The sequence below is a fragment of the Cryptomeria japonica genome, chromosome 2, assembly GCF_030272615.1.
Source record: "Cryptomeria japonica chromosome 2, Sugi_1.0, whole genome shotgun sequence".
NCBI classification, from domain to species: domain Eukaryota; kingdom Viridiplantae; phylum Streptophyta; class Pinopsida; order Cupressales; family Cupressaceae; genus Cryptomeria; species Cryptomeria japonica.
This window is the reverse complement of record NC_081406.1, coordinates 376,774,974-376,780,851: the sequence shown is the minus strand read 5'-3', so window position 1 is coordinate 376,780,851 and position 5,878 is coordinate 376,774,974.

Genomic DNA, 5,878 nt, shown 5'->3' with positions numbered 1-5,878 from the left:
TACATCAAAGCAATGGATCTTATACTTTGATGGATCTTACACACAAAATGGTTCAAGTTTCAACATCTTGTTCGTCACTCTAGAAGGACACACAATTATGATATCGTCACTCTAGAAGGACACACAATTGAAAGTCTATGGGGACTCTCAATTAGTTATCAATCAGATCAATAATGACTATCAGATTAAGGACGATAAGTTGATGCCCTAAAAATGTATAATGGATGATTTTAAGATACTTTGTACATGCCACATTTGAGAATATTCCAAGGCTAGACAATAGAGTTGCTGATGCAATGGCCACCATTTCCTCGCTCCTACAAATTCTAGACAGATAGAAACATTATGAATTCTTGGTGGAGCAATTATTTTCCCCCGCCTACAACAATTTGGAAGCCCAAGATATGTGTGCCCTAAATGGTTCTAATTCCCCCCTATATGGAAAGATCTACACCTACCTCAAAGACAATACCCTTCCACTAGACCTATCTCGTAACTAGAAACACAACTTCATTCATCAAGCAACCCATTATACCTTAACTGTTGACATGCTTTATCGTTGAGGTCTTTATGGTACTCTTCTTTAGTGTCTTGATCGTAACAAATCTGACTCCACCTTACATGAGCTCCACGAAGGTATTTGTGGCACACATTCAAGTGGTCCTACTCTTGCCAAGAAACTTCTAAGAATGGGCTATTATTGGCCGACAATGGAGAAAGAATCATATCAGTTTGCCAAAAAATGTCCAAAAGGTCAAATCCATGGCAATCTTATACATGCACCAGCACGGGAGCTGCAACCATTCACCACATCATGGCCTTTCTATCGATGGGGACTTGACCTCATAGGAAATATTCATCCCTCCTCATCAAATGGACACAATTTTATCATCATAGCCGCTGAGTACTTCACAAAGTGGATAGAGGTCATCCCATTGACTATAGTTACCGGCAAGCAAATATCCTCTTTTATCCTAAATTACCTCATTTGTCGGTATGGCATTCCTAGTTCTATTATCATAGATAATGGAAGACCTTTCAAGAATCAATATGTACAAGAGATTTGTGAATGATTCCATATCCAACATTACTTTTCAACACCATATTATCCACAAGGGAATGGCCAAGTAGAGGCCTCAAACAAAACAATCCTTAAGATCCTCAAGGGAACAATAAATGATGTTGGTAAAGACTGGCATGCTCAACTCAATCCTTCACTTTGGGCATACAAAACAAGTATCCGCGCACCTACAGGAGATACACCATACTCATTGGTGTATGGATAAGAAGCTATCCTCCCTATTGAGGTAGAAATTCCATCACTCATGGTATCATTGAAAGGCCTCATTCCAGATAAGGGGTATCAAGTCAACAGACTACAAGAGCTAGAGTTGCTAGATGAACGCCGACAATATGCCTTTGATCATCTCAAGGCATATCAACAATGAATGTGCCGAAGCTACAATCACAAGGTTATATCAAGGGCATTCAAAACTGGTGATCTAGTCCTAAAAGAAAATCCTCAAAATCAACAAGATCAAGAAAAGAAGGTGAAATTTGAACCTAACTGGTTGGGACCCTTTGTCATCATATCAACTTATGGATCGGGAGCGTATCAGTTATCAAATCACAAGGAGGCGTGCTTGACGAGCCAACTAACAACATTTATCTGAAGAAATTCTACACTTGAGTCGTCCAATGCACGGATCAAGAAAAAAAGAAATAATTATTAAAAAATCGTCACTAGGGTGAAACTTGGTAAACAGGCGCCTTGTGGAACAAAAAAATCAATAAATCAATAAAAATACAAAAAAACGAAAAACAAATCAAAAGTGCAATAAAAACAAGTGGTGAAAACTTGGCAACAGGCGCTATTTGTGATAGAGCAACTCCTCTATCTATTAGTACTCGCAGGGTAAACTCACAATAAATATTCCCACTTTTGCCAATGAACAAAATTGGCAGAGGCAAGGAAAAAAAATTGTGGGGGTTCGAACGAACTATGGGTGCTCGAGCGAACCACCCCCAAGGGTTCGATCGAACCCACCATCGGATCTGGGTTCGATGGAACCTTACATGGATTTCGAGGTTCGATCAAACCCATTAAATTTTTATTTTTTTAAATCTCTATAAAACTCGAAAATGACAGTTAAACTATCATTTTCAAGTTTGGAGTTTCCTGTGCAGAGGGGGTTAGAGCGAACCCTACGTTAGAATTATGCCACTGTGTCCTGTTAGTAGCAACCAGGGCTTCTCATATTTCAGCTTTCGACCTACATTATTTCAAGTGCATAGAATAACCTTTTTTTTGTTTAATAATGTTTTTTAAAAAAAAAAATTATTTATTTTTTATTAAATTTATTTAAAAATTAGTAAATAATTAGTTTCTTAACTTGTTTTTTTTAATTGAATAACTCTATATTTATTGTTTTTTTCAGCATTTTAGAAAAACGTTAACAAAAACTTAGAAAACATATCTATACTAAAATTTTAAAACTTAGAAAAACGTTTTGAAAATTTTTAGGAAAACATTAGCAAAATTAAAACTTAGAAAATGCTATAAAATTTAATTTAGTGTTTTGATTTGACGTCAATTTATTTTTTTAATTAAATAACTGTATATGTATTATTATTTTCAACTTTAAAAAAAAATGTTATGAAAAACTTAGAAAACTAAGGTAGTAAATTAAAACTTAGAAAAATATTAGCAAAATTAAAAATTAGAAAAATGTTAGAAAACTAAAATATAATAAATTAAGACATTGGAAAAATAAAATATTAAATTTAAATTTAAAAAAAACATTATAAAACTTAGATAATAAATTTAGACAAATTAGACAAAATAAAACCTCTATGACCCCTTTTCACATCCTATTACACACACTACATGACCCCTTAGGATGCCTTAATACCACATATGCCTCTGATGACACTATATGTCCCCTTAGGATCATAGAGGATCACATAGCGTCCTAAGGGGTCATATGTCATCCTAAGGGGTCATGCATGTGTTACAGGACTACATATGACCCCTTATAGCATCCTAGAGTATACAACATACCCCTTAGGATCACATAGTCTCCTAAGGGGTCATATGTGGTCCTAAGGGGTCATGCATGTGTTCTAACATATGCGTGACCCCTTACAACCACATATGACCCCTTAAAACATCCTAGTTTGTACAACATACCCCTTAGGATCACATAGTGACCCTGTCTTAAGGGGTCATATGTGGTCATAAGGAGTCATGCATGTGTTCTAACACATGCATGACCCCTTAGGACCACATATGACCCTTTATAACATCCTAGTGTGTACAACACACCCCTTAAGATCACATAATGTCCTAAGGGGTCATATGTGGTCCTAAGGGGTCACGCATGTGTTCTAACACATGCATGACCCCTTAGAACCACATATGACCCCTTATAAAATTTGTGTTTTCGACATACCCTTTAGTCCATCACATAGTGTCCTAAGGGGTCATATGTGGTCCTAAGGGGTCACACATGTGTTAACATATGTGTGACCTCTTAGGACCACATATGTCACCTTATAACATCCTAGTCCATACAACATGTACCCCTTAGGATCACATGTAGTGTCCTGAGGGGTCATATGTGGTCATAAGGGGTCACACGTGTTCTAACACGTGCATGACCGCTTAGGACCACATATGACCCTTTATAAAATCCTAGTGTGTATGACATACTCCTTAGTCCATCACAGTGTCCTAAGGGGTCATCTATGGTCATAAGGACCTCACACATGTGTTCTGACAGATGCATGACCCATTAGGACCACATATGACCCCTTATAACATCCTAGTGTATACAACATGTACCCCTTAGGATCATATAGTGTCCTAAGGGGTCACACACATGTGTTCTAACACATGCGTGACCCCTTAGAATCACATATGACCCCTTATTAAATCCTAATGCACGTACGACATAACCCTTAGTCCATCGCATAGTATCCTAAGGGGTCATATGTGGTCCTACTTGGATCGTCACCCATGTGTTAACACATGTGTGACTCCTTAGGACCACATATGACCCCTTATAACATCCTAGAGTATAAAACATACCCCTTAGGATCACATAGTGTCCTAAGGGGTCATATATGGTCCTGAGGGGTCATGCATGTGTTCTAACATATGTGTGACCCGTTATAACCACATATGACCCCTTAAAACATCCTAGTATGTACAACATACCCCTTAGGATCACATAGTGTCCTAAAGGGTCATATATGGCCATAAGGGGTCACGCATGTGTTGTAACACATGTGTAACCCCTTAGGACCACATATGACCCCTTATAACATCCTAGTGTGTACGACATACCCCTTGAGATTACATAGTGTCATAAGGGGTCATATGTGGTCCTAAGGGGTCACATGTGTGTTCTACCACATGTGTGACCCCTTAGAACCGCATATAACACTTTATAAAATCCTAGTGTGTATGACATACCCTTAAGTCCATTACATAGTGTCCTAAGGGGTCATATGTGGTCCTAAGGGGTCACACATGTGTTAACATATGTGTGACCTCTTAGGACCACATATGTCACCTTATAACATCCTAGTCCATACAACATGTACCCCTTAGGATCACATAGTGTCCTAAGGGGTCATATGTGGTCATAAGGGGTCACACGTGTTCTAACACGTGCATGACTGCTTAGGACCACATATGACCCTTTATAAAATCCTAGTGTGTATGACATACTCCTTAGTCCATCACAGTGTCCTAAGGGGTCATCTATGGTCATAAGGACCTCACACATGTGTTCTGACAGATGCATGACCCATTAGGACCACATATGACCCCTTATAACATCCTAGTGTATACAACATGTACCCCTTAGGATCATATAGTGTCCTAAGGGGTCACACACATGTGTTCTAACACATGCGTGACCCCTTAGAATCACATATGACCCCTTATTAAATCCTAATGCACGTACGACATAACCCTTAGTCCATCGCATAGTATCCTAAGGGGTCATATGTGGTCCTACTTGGATCGTCACCCATGTGTTAACACATGTGTGACTCCTTAGGACCACATATGACCCCTTATAACATCCTAGAGTATACAACATACCCTTTAGGATCACATAGTGTCCTAAGGGGTCATATATGGTCCTGAGGGGTCATGCATGTGTTCTAACATATGTGTGACCCCTTATAACCACATATGACCCCTTAAAACATCCTAGTATGTACAACATACCCCTTAGGATCACATAGTGTCCTAAAGGGTCATATATGGCCATAAGGGGTCACGCATGTGTTGTAACACATGTGTAACCCCTTAGGACCACATATGACCCCTTATAACATCCTAGTGTGTACGACATACCCCTTGAGATTACATAGTGTCATAAGGGGTCATATGTGGTCCTAAGGGGTCACATGTGTGTTCTACCACATGTGTGACCCCTTAGAACCGCATATAACACTTTATAAAATCCTAGTGTGTATGACATACCCTTAAGTCCATTACATAGTGTCCTAAGGGGTCATATGTGGTCCTAAGGGGTCACGCATGTGTTAACACATGTGTGACCCCTTAGGACCATATATGACACCTTATAGCATCCTAATGCATATGACATGTACCACTTAGGATCACATAGTGTCCTAAGGGGTCATATGTGGTCATAAGGGGTCACACATGTGTTCTAACACATGCATGACCCCTTAGGACCACATATGACTGTTTATAAAATCCTAGTGTGTATGACATACCCCTTAGTCCATCACAGTGTTCTAAGGGGTCATATGTGGTCATAAGGGGTCACGCATGTGTTCTGACACATGTGTGACCCCTTAGGACCACATATTACCACTTATAACATCCTAGTGT